General features: G+C 39.4%; 1 long non-coding RNA gene across 1 annotated transcript; it reads left to right on the plus strand.

Annotated features, from left to right (window-relative positions):
- The first annotated feature begins 64 nt into the window (after window positions 1-64).
- Window positions 65-17,119, plus strand: LOC137143585 (uncharacterized). Its single transcript, XR_010917208.1, has 4 exons — window positions 65-196; window positions 2,355-2,550; window positions 16,472-16,588; window positions 16,790-17,119. It is a non-coding gene; the product is annotated as an uncharacterized lncRNA (long non-coding RNA).
- Window positions 17,120-18,065: the final 946 nt, after the last annotated feature.

Genomic DNA, 18,065 nt, shown 5'->3' on the forward strand with positions numbered 1-18,065 from the left:
TTTGTAATTGTCTCCCTATGTATATGAAAGAAACCAGGGAAGAGCTTAGAGAAGTCACATTTTATTATGATAGGAAATATCCTTTTAGGAGTGATTAACACTCTTTTGAGTAGTGCATATGTAGTTTTTAAAATGCATATATTTTAACCTGACAGATAGATACAAATCAGGGAGGGAGAATCCACAACAGCCTTTGGTAAGTGCTTCCAATCGTTGGTTAACCTCACTGTTAAAAATGTGCACCTTATTTCTAGTCTAAATTTTATAGCTTCAACTCCCAGCCATTGTATCTTGTTATACATTTGTTTGCTAGATTGAAGAGCTGTCTATTATAAAAGTTCTGTTCCTCATGTAGGTACTTATAGATTATCATCAAGTAATACCTTAATATTCTCTTTGATAGGTTAAGGAAATTGCACTTCATAAGGCATGTTTTCCAACTCTTTAATTAGTATCAGGACGCTTCTCTGAATTCTTTCTAATTTTTCAACATCTTTCTTGAAGTGTGGACCACAGTACTGGGCTCAGTATTCCAGTATGATCATGTGACCAGGCTGAGAGCAAAGCAAAAAGCAGATCCTGGTTCTTAGCCTGGGAATGACCTCCTGGGGATCCAGGAGGACTACAGCTATTAGGTCCCTCTAGGTAAGGGCAGGCAAAAGGACCCTAAGGGAGGCTATGGCCAGGAATCAGTGGCTGGGCCTGGGACCGTCTGAGCGAAACTGTGGAGAGCTCCCTTAGCTGGGGTGGAGAGTTGGGTGCAACTGGATACAGGCAAGAAGAACTGCTGTCTTCATTGGAAAGGTTGGGGAAATCTGAGGGGAAGTCTTGAGGCTCTGGGAATTGAGAGAGCTGAGGTAGGGTGACCAGATAGCAAGTGTGAAAAATTGGGATGGGTGGGGTGTAAGAGACGCTTATATAAGACAAATACCTGAATATCAGGCCTGTCCCTACAAAATTGGGACATCTGATCACCCTAGGGGAAGGAGCTCAAAATGGGAAAGTCTCCCCCGCAAGAGTTGGACTGTAACTTCCATATTGATAAATGACACCCCAGCTGGGGAGACTTTAGTTTGAAATTTAAAATGTGTGTGTGTGTGTGATTGCACAGAAGGCTGGAATCTAAGGCAGCAGCCATACACTGACAGTGGAGTGGTGAAACACTCTGATAGTACAAGATCCTGAAATCTCTATATGGGAAAATCTCTCAGGGTATGTCTGCACTGCAGTTAAAAACCTGCGGCTGGCCTGTGCCAGCTGACTTGCACCAGCCACAGGTTTTTAATGGCAGTGTTGACATACCTTCTCTGACCTCAGGACTGGACTATATATGTATATTTGTTTAGTCAATGTTAAAGAAAATGGGCCAGACTTTCAGGTATGGTCACTTTGCACTGCACCAACAGAAAAATGTGACTAATGAGCTGGTGTATTTGGCTCTGAGAAGATCACTCCAGTAAAAGGGTGATTATCTAGTAAAAAAGAACCGCATGGGCTCCTACAGCTCATCCATGCCTGTTGTCAGGAAGACTAGGGGACTGGTAGTCTCAGGATTGCAAGAATGCAAATATGAGCATCATACAACCTTAGAATCCCACATAAATCCATAACATGGAGTGGTTATGGTATTAATATAATACCCAGTGGACCACATGTCAAAAGGAGCTGATCGTATGAAACTTTTATTGAAAACAATGAAAGTTGCTGGTGTTCAACACTTTTCAAGATTTGGCCCATTGTACTTATTAAAGCTGTGACTCTGTGTGTGCAAAACCAGTTTTCAAAAATCACCTACAGTGCTGTATTTTTTAACTGAGTTGTAAAAAGTTCTGAATCTCTCTTGAAAAATACTTTCTCGGTACATGCTATTTTGCATTCATTCATCCAAAGAAAAGTATGTTAACTTCTCACCCATTTCAAGGGCGAGACATTTTAACACAAGTTTCAGTTTCAGCAAATATTTACACCAAGAACAAATATAATCTGTGAAAATCATGGTCCTTCATTACAATATGGACTGTCTCCCAGCTACAAGGCATTTTGGGCACTACTAAATTGCATACTTGCTAGTATTTTTTTTGCTATATACTTCTTTGCATCCTTTTTGATGTGAGCTGCATACACCAACACATTTCCAGACACTTGGCTCTGTATAACCTCACTCAGAATTTTAATTTGAATTACTCTAAAGTGCTATCTATCTTCTCTGTATTGTTTCCCTATCTGAAAAAAAATCCCTGCCCAACTTTGTAAAGCACCTTGAGCCCTACAGATGAAGAGTTCTGACTCAGGATGACCTGGTCTTTTAAGGGGGTTCAAGTACTATCTCTGGTGCCTGCTTCCCCTCTCCCCAGATCATGTGACAGAAATCAGCTGACTATGAGCAATATAAAGAGCAGCTTGCTGGCTGGCTGGGACTGCAAGATTTTGGGAATAACATTTTGTTGGAAGGCACTGCAGCAATGGGGGCACAGTCTGTTGGTAGCTCTCTTCTGAAAGGAAGTTGGTGAAGAAGCAGCCCAGGAAGGCGTTAAGGAGGAGACCTAGAAGGTGAGCTACAGAAGAACCCTGGAGTCTGTATACTAGGGAGCCAGAGGTGAAGGCCTGATAGCCATGGGCACTACAGAAAGTGGCCCTGACAAACAGCAAATCAAGGCAGTTTAGGGTAGACTGCTGTTAAACAATGTAGGGGCCTGTACTAGAGGCAGGGGAGGCACCACCTTCCCTCTACATGGTGCCATGAGAGAACTAGCAACCGCTCTGTTGGGGGGGTCAGCACAGTTGAATCCAGAGTAGGCTGCTTAAGGGTTGTTTCAGTTTTGTTTGGACTCTCTTCTTTTGCCTGGAAGAGGATTTTTGCATTGGTTAGAGAGCCAAACTACCAACCTAATGAATCACCCAACTATCTGAGGGTGAAGGGAAACTGAGGCATAGGTAAGCTGATGTAGGACAGGAAAAATGATGTGATTACAAGACCCAAGGATGATTTATCAATACTTATCTATGGATATGTTGTAAATACTCCTTAGTAGCTCCTTCCTGTGCCCAACTCTCTTGTGTTACTCATGTAAGGGCTAGCCAGCATTGCAGCCCTGGCATTTGGAGAAGTACAGGGAATGCCACTGAGATATTTTCTCCATCCCCATGCAAGCAATTCTCTTGATAAGAGGTCCAGGGGGTAAGTGGAGCCTCTTCTATACACACCTGCTTGCGTGGTTGCTGAATACTCTCCCCTAAATGTCACTGAAGTGCTCTTAAAGGCATTCTACCTCTCAGAAAAAATGCCTCCATTGCAGCTCCCCTGCATTACTTATGCATTAGATGCCACCATCTAGCTCTTATAATGCACACTTTTTATAGGACTGTAACCTACTGTGTGGACAGGGAAGACTATACACTTTGGGCAATATACATAACTAATTATTACTTCAGTGATGTTACTTGGACTTGCACTGGTGTAACTGAGATGAGAAGCTGGCACAGGGGAGAGGGATGTTGCAGCCTACCTAGAGCTAGGTTGAGTCTCTTGGGCACATCTCCGCAATAAAGGGCAGTGTGGAGCCATATATCATGCAGGGAGCTTAAAGAAGTGTAATTCCTTCTTGAGCTCCCTGCTGCATGGTGGGTGTGCAGGCTGCACCATCCCTAAAGACTGCAGTCTTCCTGTCTGATGAGCCAATGGCCTTGCCTCCTTACTGTGCCCTTCAGGGTGATGTTCACCTCTGGGTGTGCATAGATGAAGGTCTCCCAACCTGAAGGACTATGATTGTTCCTGGTGGGGTGCTCAAGGGTTGGTCAACGGAAGAATCATCCCCTTCCTATGCTAATGATAGTGTCGTTTTTAAATGAAATATGGCCCTTTTGTGAAATAACTTGATTTTGAAACCCTTAATCCCACAAAGTAGTACTCACCCAATAAGTAGTCTCATTGAAGTTAATAGGGACTACTCATGTGAATATGGTTGGCTACTAGGGTTGCAGAATCAGATCTTGTGGCCTGATAACATCATGTAATAACGTAAAGATTTTGTTAGTATTAAAAAAAAAGTGATTGCCATCAAGAAAACCAAATGTGAGGATTACATAGTCAACTTGTTAGTTTAGGTTTTTTTAAAATAATATGGTCTACTCCCATATTTTTTGTGATTGTTTCTTTATGAAAATTAATAAAAAACAAACAAAAGTAGAAAAGGTAAATGATTTATAGTTTGTATAAGTTACCAAATACTGCACATTTCACAGAATAGCCAATAAAATTATGCAATTACACAATTTTACAACTTGTCAGAGCTGCAAGGCCAGACAATATTACATGGATGTAACTGTTCAGAGTGTGTATGGGGGGGGGGGGAGAGGGGAGAGGGGAGAGGGGTAACAATAATAACAACAAAAAATCTGCACAAACAAAAAAGGAAGGCGGGGACAGGTGGAAGAGGGAGGGAAAAAGCAGAGGTCTGTTGGAATAGAAGTCTGGCATTTTTGAGCTATCTCAGCATTCTTTATCCAATGCATCAGGAAATGGGGACCAATTTTTTTCAAATTAATATAATTGCTCTCTACTTTGATAAGGAATCCTTTCTTTGGCTGCTAACTCAGACAGGTCTAGTTACTACTGCTCTATTCTTGGAGTAAGCCTACTCCTCCATTTTTGTTAAATCATATGGTTGTTTATCATTATGACTCTCGAGAATAAATGTCTTTGTGGTGGAATTAAACCCAGAGTAACTAAATAACCTAAGATATAATTTTTCAGCTGAGTTTTGGTTGTGAAACCAAGTACTACTTTCACTCTTTCCATAGCTGTCTGAAGCTTGGACAGTCTCATAGCATATGCATCAGGGCTCCTTTTCTTTATTCCAGCACCAGCAAATACTAGGGGACAAGGTCCCCATCTTCTACATCTCTGTGGCTTCCAATACATTTTGAATAGAATCTTTTGCTATATCAGGCAGCCTGAGATCCAAAGAAGCATTTTTAACATTCCATAATATGCTCTATAACTAGGTTCTTTTATGGGCTGTGTTAACTCCCCTACTCATGCTTTCACAAAGAACTCCAAACCAATGGAGTTCCTCTTCATTAGTAAATCATACATAGTGGACATGGGGAGTCTGAGGCATTTCCAAGGTTCCCAGTAGCTTTCGGGCCTCTGGCAGTCCTAGGACATCTGGACCAAATTGATACATTAGCAAGTGTTTTAGTTGTAAATACTGCCACTCTACTGAAGGTGGCAGGTCATATATTGCTTTAGTATTAGAAAAGAGACAAAGTCCTCATTCTTGACTAATTGGGAAATCCATATGATGTCCTGGTTCAGCCAGTTCTTCCAAATAATAGCTTTCCCCTCCTCTCCCCCCCCGCCATTTATAAGTCTGGATTACCTGCAGATAGGTGGTTTAGAATGGTGAAGATGAAACTGGTACCTCTTAACTAGAATAGCCTAAACCCTTCATACAGACACCACTGCGGGTACGTTATTTTTCTCCATCAGGCAAAAAAGAGGAACCAAGGAGACCTGCAAGGAGAATTGGATGGATTAATACCCATTTCCATCTGTATGGGCAGAAAGATGTTCACATGCTGGAACCAATTTGATGTCTGTGACTTGATAAAAGCATAATAATAATTTTGTAGGTCTGGGAGCCCAAACTCTTCCATAGCTATAGGGTGCTGGATAAGTGATAGTTGTGGGTGTTGACCAGGACCCCATAGAAAGGCTCTAATAATCTTAATTTTTTGAAAATAAGACAGAGGGTATGTTTTAAATTTTAGTTTCAAGTAATTTTGAAAACTTCTGCAATAAATTTATGGAATAGATAAGTAGAAATCTTACTGCTAGGTGGCAAAAAGTAGTATTTCATAGCTATGCTTATTTATATAATCAGGAAAGTATTCCAGACAGGTTAGAGTTTTACAATCTAATAATAGTGTTCTTTATTGCATTGTTCTAATTTGTATCCACAAACATAGACTGGTATATGGTCATAACAGTTGGAATGCCTCAAATATGTAATCACAGGGCTATAATTTAATGGCTGTGAGGCCACAGACATGAAATATGACCTTTACGCAGAGTAAGAAAACCCAGACCAACTATTATGGTGTTTCAGCTAGTAGAATTCTGGTATGCAAATGACCTCATGACTTATATGACTGGTTGAGTAACCACTGATGTCACAATCTATCACAGCCTCTGTCAGCATAACTCTCTGACTACCTACAAAGCTGCTGCTTCTTCTTTTTTTTTTTTTTTTTTTTTTTTTTTTGGTAAGAAAGTAAGGTATTTCCTTCTGGCACACTAAACAATTGAGGATAAGGGGCTAAAATGTGATAACATTCAAATACTTAGCAGAGGAATTGAACCTTCCCCCCCCCACATGATTTCATATTGATATCAACATAAAAGTAGATACACATTGGTTTAAATATAGCTTTTATTATCCCTAGTGTCATTCCACTACCATTCAAAATGATTGATCTGATAGAGATCTCAAAATACAGCTTTAAGAGTAAAATATTAAAACAAACATGAGAACAGCCATACTGGGTCAAACCAATCTAGCCCAGAATCTTGTCTTCCAATGGTGACCAATGCCAGGTGCTTCAGAGGAAATGAATAGAACAGGTAATCATCAAGTGATCCACCCTGTCGGCCATTCCCAGCCTCTGGCAAACAGCAATTCCTGCCTATCCTGGCTAATTACCATTGATGGACATATCATCCATGAACCTATCTAGTTCTTTTTTAACCCAATTATACTCTTGAGCTTCACAACATCCTCTGGCAAGGAGTTCCACAGGTTGACTGTGCATTGTGTGAAGAAATGCTTCCTTTTGTTTGTTTGAAACTTGCTACCTATTAATTTCATATGGTGACCCCTAGTTTTTGTGTTTATGAGAAGGAGTAAATAACACTTCCTTGTTACTTACTTCACACCAATCATGATTTTACACACCTCTATCAATCCCCCCTACTCGTCTCTTTTCCAAGGTGAAAAGTCCATTTTATTAATCTCTCCTCATATAGAAGCTTTTCTATACCCCTAATCATTTTAGTTGCCCTTTTCTGTATCTTTTCCAATTCCAATATATCTTTTTTGAGATGGGGCGACCAAATCTGCATGCAGAATTTAAGATGTGGGGGTACTATGGATTTATAAAGAGGCAATATAGTATTTTTTGTCTTATTATCTATCCCTTTTCTAACGATTCCCAACATTTTGTTAGCTTTTTTGACTGCCGCTGCACTTTGAGGATAGTTCTTTGAAAACCTCCCATTCAATGACTCCAAGATCTTTCTTGAGTAGTAACAGCTAACTTAGACACAATCATTTTGTGAGTATATTTGGGATTATGTTTATTACACTGAGTATTACTTTGCATTTATCAACATTGGGCAACAAAACAGCAGATGAAATTCAATCACCCAGTTCTGTGAGATCCCTTTGTAACTCTTTGCAGTCTGCTTTGTACTGGACTATCCTGAGTAGTTTTGTATCATCTGCAAATTTTGCCATTTCACTTTTTACCCCTTTTTACAGATCATTTATGAATATGTTGAACTGTAGTGGTCCCAGTACAGATCCCTGGCAGACACCACTATTTACCTCTCTCCATTCTGAAAACTAACCATTTATTCCTATCCTTTGGTTCCTATTTTTTAACCAATTACTGATCCAGGAGAGCACCTTCTTTCTTATCCCATGACCGTTTACTTTGCTTAAGAGCCTTTGGTGAGGGACCTTGTCAAAGGCTTTCTGAAGATCTAAGTAGACTATATCCACTGGATCACCCTTGTCCACATGTTTGTTGACCCCCTCAAATAATTCTAGTAGATTGGTGGCACATGATTTCCCTTTACAAAACCATGTTGACTCTTCTCCAACAAATCATATTAATCTATGTATCTGATAATTCTGCTCTTTACTATAGTTTCAACTGATTTGCCTGGTACTGAAGTTAGGCTTACTGGCCTGTAATTGCCGGGATTGCCTCTGGAGCCTTTTAAAAAAAAAAATTGGCATCACATTAGCTATCTTCCAGGCATTTGATACAAAAGCTGATTTAAATGATAGGTTACATACCACAGTTAGTAGTTCTGCAATTTCACATTTGAGTTCCTTCAGAACTCTTGAGTGGATACCATATGGTCCTGGTGACTTATTACTGTTTAATTTATCAATTTGTTCCAAAACCACCTCTAATGACATCTCAATCTGGAACAGTTCCTCAGATTTGTCACCTAAAAAGAATGGCTCAGGTTTGGGAGTCTCTCTCACATCCTTAGCCATGAAGACCAATGCAAAGAATTCATTTATTTTCTCCGCAATAACCTTGTCTTCCTTGAGTGCTCCTTTAGCATCTTGATTGTTCAGTGGCCCCACTGTTTGCTTTAAAAATAAAATAAAATAAAATCTTCCTGCTTCTGATGTACTTAAAATTTTTTTGCTGTTACTTTTTGAGTCTTTGGCTTGCTGTTCTTCAAATTCTTTTTGGGCCTTCCGAATTGTATTTTTACAATTCACTTGCCAGAATTCATGCTCCTCTCTATTTTCCTCAATAGGATTTAACTTCCACTTTTTAAAGGATGCTTTTTTTCCCCTTTAACTGCTTCTTTTACTTGGTTGTTTAGCCATGGTAGCACTTTTTTGGTCTTCTTATGTTTTTTAATTTGGGATATACATTTAAACTGAGCCTCTATTATGGTGTCTGTAAAAAGTTTCCATGCAGTTTGCAGGAATTTCACTTTTGGCACTGTACCTTTTAATTTCTGTTTAACTAACTTCTTCATTTTTGTGTCGTTCCCCTTTCTGAAATTAAATGCCTCTGTGGTGGGCTGCTTTGGTGTTCCCCTCCCACAGGGATGTTAAATTTTATTATGTTATGGTCACTATTACCAAGTTGTTCAGTTATATTCACCTCTTGGACCAGATCCTATGCTCCACTTAGGACTAAATCAAGAATTGCCTCTCCTCTTGTGGGTTTCAGGACTAGCTGCTCCAAGAAGCAGCTATTTAAGATGTCAAGAAATTTTATTTCTGTATCCCGTCCTGAGGTGATGTACCCAGTCAATATGGGGATAGTTGAAATCTCTACTATTATTGAGTTTTTTATTTTTATAGCCTTTCTAATCTGCCTGAGCATATCACAGTCACTATCACCATCCTGGTCAGGTGGTCGGTAGTATGTCCTTACTGCTATATACTTATCAGTCAAGCATAGAATTATTATCCATAGAGATTCTATACACAGGACACCTCATGATAAAAATGTGTCACTAAAGTCCTAAAGTTAAGTGCTTATAAGCTTTCTTCTTCAGTAGTCCATATTAAGTAGAATGTTCTCCTCATCATCATAAGTTCCCTTGATAAAGACAGGGATAAATCTTGTTTGCCTTACTCACACAACTGTTTTATGAGTCTACTCACATAGTGAAGGTGAGCAGGATTTGGTCCACAAATAATATTAAGTTCTGTTTGTTCCTTGTAGAAATTGATATTTCAGATCAAATTATGGATTTTTACATGGGACATTTTCTTCCCTATTATTACGAAGCACTAAGACCCAGACATAGTCATAATCAATAAAACTGTTACAATGGTGTATTACATTTACATATACTGTGTATAATTCTAATTTCTGGAAGAATAATCAAAGGAATAGATAAAATACACAGTTTATTTTCCTTGCAAGCCAAACTTAGATACAGGAAATGGTTTTCTCGCTGGTCCATCTCTTACCTTGTAAAGAATATGCTGGTAGTAATGAATTGTGACTTGGGGAATGTCTTAGACAAGCTGAATATTGCTATAGCGGAAATTATCTGTACTTTTTTATATTCTGCTTTAACTTTTGAAAAGCAGACGTTTTGGCTTGAATGGATCTAATCTGGGTTGTTTGAGACACTAACTGTGTTTTTTTGCATCCATAACTCTTTCAAATGTCCCTAAATGTGTACAAATAGATCCTGTTAGGGTAGTTAAAATACAAAAACCAATTGGCTTTAAAATGAAATAATTTTGAATGAAAATATTGTTCTGTGTCTCTTACTAAAATAAAATGTATTTGAACAATTTTATCAGGCTTTGCAGGCCTGCCATCTACTGGTTATTTTAAATAACATTTTAACCAGCAGGAGTCCATGGTGCCTAAAATGTAAGCCTGAGTGGAAATGTCTCAAACTTTCTTTATAGAGCTATAGGAGCTGAGACTAGGGATAAAGTATTCTGCTGTACTGGGCAGCATATGTACATGACAGTACCTTGCTCCAGATCTGCTTTTGATTCAGGTCCGCTTCCTACTTCCCCCTTGTGAAGCAGCATAGTACAGTTGCTGTGTTTGAGTGTTTTTAAACTATGAATAGAGTGGGATTAATGAACATCGCTTTATATCTCAACAACGTATTTGCTTTTAATTCACAACTGATCCATCTGTTAAATGTACTCGTGACAGATAATATCCAAACACACTCAGCTCTAGAAATAAAACAGTAAAGGGTATATTTCTAACTATATCATTGATAGTTTATTAGATATGTACAATAGCTTATATTTACTTTCATTAGCTGCTTTTTATCTAAGGATTTGGGAATTCCAATCCTTTTCCCCAGCTTCCTATTTTATGGGCCCAAACTGCAGTCCTTATTAAGTCCTAGAGAAATTAATGGATATTTTGTCAAATACAGATTATGGTAGGACTGCAGGATTTATGTAATCTGATTAGATGAGAAGTAGAGAATTTCAAAGTGCAGGAAAATCTAAAACATCCACTCCTTAGTGGCATCCTGCAACATCTGAACAATCCCATTACCTCATCTTCCCAGGCTCTCTTCTTGAATATATTTTCATTTTTTAAACTAGGTCCTGCTCAATTTTTCATTTTTGGTGAGACAACATGGCTATATTCACAAAACAGGTGGCCTAACACTTGACTCCTTAGTAATAAAGGGAGCAGTACTTTTTTCTTTAAAGATGCAATAAAAAAACAGTATGAATGGATCCCTTTATTTGAGCATACAGCTAATAGATCAGTGAGTACTTAGTGACCACTGGGAAGACTTGGGCTGCATGCTATGCCAGTAGCAGAGCTAGAACTCCTATCCGACGTCTTCAAAAACAAAAACCACTATCTCTTGCGCTAAATGAGAACATCACTCTTTGGTTTCAGTACAGGGTCTATGAAATATAATTAAGCTGTTTTGATTCTATCCAGCAGAGGGCAGTAGTTTACACACAAACCAGTTCATTACAGCAGAAACAACACTCACAGGTAGGAGGTTGTCAAATGTTGCCTTGGAGTCAGACATCCATAGGGGGAAGGGGGAGATAAGTAACAAGAAGGTGGACTTCAGTCATGACCTGAGCCATACTGTTGGTACAGGGATGAATGTCCCAGAGTAAGCCAGCATGATTCTCACTCCTCTAAGCAAGAGCAATGGGTGTGCCCTTATTGCTGTTGGCTAGTGCTTGTAGCTGATGACAGTGGGTTTAACAGCTGGATATGCTCCTCCTACTAGAGATCATGCCTCTGTGGAGATGTGGCATATGCTTTGCTGTAAAGTGTGCATACTTCCCAGAGTGCATTTGTGTGCTTTGGTAGGACCGTACCCTTACTCTCAAGGGGGCAGGGGGAGGATTTAAAAGCTCCCTACGTATTCTCCTGTTGTACACCAGCAAAGCACAGGGCAGGATTTTTCCATAGGCTTGCTATACATGGCTTTTTAAATTTTCTAATACCTCAGCCTTGCTGCACCAAATCAGCTCTTCTGCACAATAACTCCTGTTAGAAAAAAGTGTGAGTTCTACATGAGAAGGGCTACAGAAATAGGGGAGATCAGCTATTGAAACTGTTCACTGTTTTGTGTGCTCCAGTGCTATTAATACTTATTTATCCTTTAATTATTCCTGTCTCTCATGTTATGAATCATCTTTAAAGTTTTAAAATTCTCAAGCATTCTGGATTTCAGTAAAATAAAATGAGTACATTAACGATACTGCAGTGCATGCTTTTTTTTTTTTTTTTTTTGTGCTCGTGGTCTTGATCTTCCAAACACTTATGCATGTTTTGTACTTCCAGTATGTTACTGGTTCCCAACCATTTTGAGTGAAAGCCCCACTAGTTAACACTAAGTAAAACATGCGCCTCCCCACCTCCTCATTGGCCATAAACACATATAACCTCTATAAGCACAGATAATAACAATTAATTTTACTTGAGTAAGAAGCTAAGCCTTCCCTGGTGCAGCTGCCACTGCACGCTCTGTGTGGCCCGGCTCTTTCTGTCCCTCATGGACTGAGTGTAATGAAGGCGGGCCCTGGTGGGTTGGCTGGGGCTGCTCCAGGTCCCCACTGGCTTGGGGCTGCTCCCCTCCAGCCAGTCACTTCGCCCATATGGGGCTCCAGGGGGCTGTTCCTCTGCTACAGCCAGCACGGAGCTGGAGGCTGCTGTGCAGAGCATGGAGCTTGGGTAGCTAAATGACCTCAATATTACTGAAGTCTCATGGACCCCATGTAATCTTTGGCACCCCAGGTTGGGAACCGTTGATGTATGTGACTACTCCCATTAATTTAAATGGGATTACTCACAGATACAAAGATTTGAAAGATTGAGGCCTATTACTGAAAAGTTTTATCAATCAAACTGGACAAAGTGAAATCAGATTACTGTACAAATCATTATACTTTGTGGTCATACTTTCTCCTGTCTAAATTATAGCTATTATTTTAGTTTATTTTAGGAGCAGCTTTGTTATCCTTTGTTCTGATTCTTTCAAGACTTTTGTTAATTTTAGTTGTATGCTATCTGCTAGGGTTTTTGTTGTTTTTTTCTTATAATTGCTTGTTTTGGAATTGCTCAGGAATTGGAATAAAGAATTAAAATGCCTAAATAACAAATATTAAAATGAAGACTGTTCAAGTCCTCTCTTTGTCTGAACAGTGTTGTCTTCATTTGGCTCTAGGGAGGAAGGCTTAGTTAGAGAACTGTTGGAACCAACATATTTCAAGTAATGTTATCCTTACTGAAAGAAGAGTTTAAAACTTCTGGAGTGAAACTGTGGGCCTGCTGACGTAAATGGGAGTTTTGCCACAGACTTCAAAACCTGAACTGATGTAAGGAATCAATGATGAACACACACAGAGCTACCGCAACCTTAATTCCTGCCTGGGCCAAATTCTTACTATTCAAACTTGCTGTCTGCCAAATTCTGCCTTCAGACACGTATCCAGGGGAGGAAATAAAATTCAGGGGAGCTGAAACCTAGATGAGTTGTGTACATGTATGGAAGGGCAAATTCTGACCCTGTGAGAATACTGTGAAGGAAGGACAAATATTTGCTTAGTGTGGATTATATGTCAGCATTTCACCAGACCCTAAACATAGTTTCCCAGATCCTAAGCTCTGAGTAAGGAGAGATCAGCATGGGCAAATACAAAAGCGATTTTGACTGGGGCTTTCTGGATGTTGGTCTGATACTTGATGCAGATCACAGCCTGAAAACTGCTCCAATTCATGCTAGTTGCCAACAGCCTGAAGGATTGTTTTTTGGCATCCTGAGTATAGGGATGCCCTGGCTGCCTCCTTTCCCCAACCCCGGTTCCCTACCACAGCTGCCAGAGGAGTGCTGGTGCAGGAGCTATTATGGCTGTCCATCACCAGAGGATCCCCTTACAGCGGGAGAATCCCCTTGTGGCTCAATTAGCCAGGGCAGGATCTCAGCCAATGAATGTAATCCTTGCACTGAGCTTTACAAACCTTTATCAATGAAATATAGAATCTGTTTAAGCTTGTGTCTCCTGTAGTCTAGCTGCGTTAAGGGGTTGGGGTGGTAGTGGTGAGGATGGGTTGTTTATAGCCCACTCGTTGGCAACAGTTGTTTCCTTGGTCTGACTCTGTGTGAAAATGTACCCAAATAATTTGCTGAAAGGTGCAAAACAACTAAGGACTCAGGTTTTCATTTAGGTATTTAGTTAAATTGTGAAGAGAAGCACTGTACATGATCTAAAGGGTCAGTCAAAATCCTACTGAAGTCAATAGCAATTTTGCCACTGAATTCAGTGGGTTCAGGATCAGGCATGTGTTTTCAGGACTATAACCCTAGTATTTAAATCAGAAACTTAGCAGTTTGACTGTGAAAGATTATATAAATTGCAGAGTTATTTGAAACAAAATTTATGATGCAGCTGGTTTGAAAATACTGTTTGCTCACACCTCTTTTCCTGCATAGCCAGTGGTTACACTAACATACATTACCAGAACAGGTGCATATAATCATAAATATACATTTGGAAATGAGACGGCCACCTAAAACACATTATAAAAGTATTAGATGAGGTGCATCTTTATGTTCATGTCTGCTGTGTATGGTCAGTGAATGAATTGGGAAGAGGGGAGCTGGTATTATTAGAGAGAGAGAGATGTAGGGTGAAATTCTGGCCCCACTGAAGTCAATGGCAAAACTCCCATAACATTTGGATGGACATGGAGAAGAAAAAGGGGAAACAATGTTGAGGGAATGCATCTTGGGGAAAAATAGTTTCTGTTTTAACTGATACCACAACATGCCTTCAGTGTGTTGGAAAACAATTTTTCTCCAATAGATGACATCATCCAGACTATTCGCATCCAGTATATTTAGAGTGCACTGCATATCATGTAACATAGCCTAAGAAGATTAGAGAATTTATTAGCTACAAGAGTTAAACAAGGCCTGGGACTGACACTGTGCTTTCTGCCTGAAGTGCATGATACAAAATCATTCTTATAAGGGAAAGACTGTAACGAACGGGCAAGTTCTATACTGGTTAGTTAGAAGTCTCAGGCTATGTCTTCACTGATGGTGGCAAATTTGCCGCCATCAGATCGACTTTTCTGGATCAACTGAGCGGTCAGTGAAGACCTGCTCAGTCGATCCAGAAATCGACATATTAAGACCACCTCCTCAAGTAGCATAGCGCTGCATCAACAGAAACGTGGTTCCCGTCGGCACAGTGCAGTGAAGATGGCGCGCAGAACAAAAGCAGAGACGTCGACGGGAATTACACAAGTTTTTTGCGTAGCTTGCGTAATTCTGGTCAACTGCTGCCGAATCTCGGAGGTAAGTGAAGACAAGCCCTCAGTTTGCTGTCAAATTAGGAGGATGGATCAAGTGGGATCCTAGCTGTCCTGGGTCTGCTACTAGTCAATATATTCATTAATGTCTTGGATAATGGAATGGAGAGAGAGCTTGGTGTCATCTCCAAGTTTTATAAGCAGAATGGGATTGAAGGCATGTTGGAGGACAGGATTAGAATTCAAAATGACCTTGATAAATTGGATAATTGGTCTGAATTCAACAAGATGAAATTCAATAAAGACAAGTGCAAAGCACTACAGTTAGGAAGGACAAATCAAATGTACAAATATAAATTGGAGGCAACTGGCTAGGAAGTAATATTGCAGAAAAGGTTCTGTGGGTTATAGTGGATCACAAATTGAATATGAGCCAACAAAGCAATGAAGTTGCAAAAAATGTTTAATATCATTCTGGGGTGTATTAACATGACTGTCATACGTAAACCATGGGATGTAATAGTTTCATTCTACTCTGCTCTGGTGAGGCCTCATCTGGTGTACTGTGTCCAGTTAAGGAAGCCACAATTTTAAGAAAGAGGTGAACAAACTGGATAGAGTCAAGAGGAGAACACCAAAAGGTTTAGGAAACCTGACTTATGAGGAAAGGTTTAAAAAAAAAATCTGGGCATATGTAGTCTTGAGTAAAGAAGACTGAGGAAAGACCTGATAGCAGTCTTCAAATATGTTAAGGCTATTATAAAGAGAATGGTTATTAGTCATTCTCCATGTCCACTGAAGGTAGGACAAATAAGTAATTGGCTTAATTTGCAGCAAGGAAGATTTAAGTTAGATATTAGGAAATCCTTTCTAACGATACGGATAGCTAAGTACTGGAATATGGGGGAGACTGTGGAATCCTCATCATTGGAGGGTTTTAAGAAGAGGTTAGATAAACATCTCTCAGGGATGATCTATGTATATTTGGTCCTGCCTCAGCACAGTGGGATGGACCCGATGACTTCCTGAGATCCCTTTCAGCCCTATATTTCTATGATTCTGTGAAATACAGTTGACAAATGCTGACGTTTGTGTGCATGACCTCAAATAATTTAGCAATAATATTTGTAAACCTTTTTATCTTTTATCAGTATTATTCATGTTTGCTGGATTTTTAAAATTGATCTTGTTTCCTTGTTATGTAAGATGTTTTTGCAGGGATTTACCATAATAATGTCTTCTAATAAAGCTGATTAGATAGCCCATATGGGACATTAATATATGAATAAATTGTTCTTAAGGTACATCTGTTTATCAAATGAACTGTAATAAGCATAATACAGTGTTCCATAGAGCACAGTATACATTGTAATATATATATATATGCTGCATTTCTAATATTTTTACTCTTTTTAACTTCTAGATTCATTCTTTGAACAATGAAAAACTAAAGTGATTGGTATGAGAAGGAGAAAAAAGAACTGAAAGATCTGGAGATGACTGCTGGGGTCTATGCTGCGGACAAATTCTCACTGATAAGGTATACCAATATGCAGCTATCACAAAATCAGTTTGCCTTTATGCTTATTATTGAATACAGTGATTCAGAAGGAGCACTGGTGTTGATTCAAAGCTGTAAGGGGAAAACTGATTATAGGTGGTATTTAAAAAGCAACTGAGACATCTAATGCGGACTGTGCCACATGCCGACAAGCAACAGTTATTGCTGTTTCTCTTACAGGTCAAAAGAGACGTGTTCTATTCCTATATTTTCTCTGCCAAAGGATTGAATAACATACTTTTCTGTTCTCAAACCATCAAAACCTCTATACAACTGCCTGTATATTATTTTTTAATTTTAAATCCACAATATCAGGTTAATGTTTCTGTCTCAATGTGTTAACAATTCCTTCTGTCTGTATAGTAATGTGAAATGCAAATTACAGCTTCCGTAGTACAGTTTAATACAAAATTCATTAAAATGCATAACCCAAAAACCCTCTACTCTCATTATGAAGCTCTGTGCTATATCTGTCATACAATAAAGCAGCTGCATGTTGGCTCTTTGATATTGGAAACCCTATTGTCATTAGCCTCATTATGACAGTACTTCTTTATAACATTCAAAATGTGCCTTTCCAGAAGGATGCTATAAAGAGGATACAGTGTATTTGTCTCTGTGTTACACATTAGAAAGGGAAAATAAAGCAGGGAGTATATGTAGTGGGGGTAGGGGGGATTCAAATCCTTTTATTAGAGCTACCATGGTTCTTGGGGATGCTAAGAGTAAAAACTTTTTAGCCACCAGTGTATTTGTTTGACAGTGATGTCTGTTAACAGATGGAAAAAGTGGCTCACCAACAGAGTGTTTGCCCTTAAACTCTTTAGATGCCTTATTTAACTACATAACATTACCTCAGTATTTGCATTTCTCTGTAGGTATTCCCTGTAATAAGTACAGGGGATAAAGTAAGTACTGAGTTAACATAATCTAGTTATCTCAGACAATTGGGAGGTTTTTAAGGGTGACTACTGTACATGCTGTTTGAGTACAGTGAGTGAAATTAGTGCTCTGAAAGATGGTTGTGGCAAAACAGCTTAAAAATTACAGTAAAGAGCGCATTTTAGTCAAATCGGGAAACAACAGAAAATGACCTGTGATACCTGTTGTCATAAATAGTAGGGCACTGGAAAAACCGAGTTAACTTTTGTCCTGAACTGGCAAGCTTTGAGAGGGTTTTTTTTGTCAGGAATTGCAGACAAATTCCAAAGGGCTAGACTGAGCAAAAGACCTATTTACCTGTTTTAGGGAGTAAGAACTCCTCTATATAAGCTACCTGGACAGGCAGGAACAAATGGGGCTATGGACCTGCTTACGCCCTCTTCAAAGCAAGAGGGATCAGGAAGAGCAGGGAATGGGCAGAACCATGGCTTTGCCTGTCACTCATTGCCCAGCACAGCTTAGCTGGCCTCGGGGAAGGGGGAGGTAGTGATTTGCGGCTAGTGTAGGTCAGCAG

The sequence above is a fragment of the Emydura macquarii genome, unplaced genomic scaffold (genome assembly GCF_026122565.2).
Source record: "Emydura macquarii macquarii isolate MOO-44397 ecotype Brisbane River unplaced genomic scaffold, CSIRO-AGI_Emac_v2 contig_3343, whole genome shotgun sequence".
NCBI classification, from domain to species: Eukaryota; Metazoa; Chordata; order Testudines; family Chelidae; genus Emydura; species Emydura macquarii.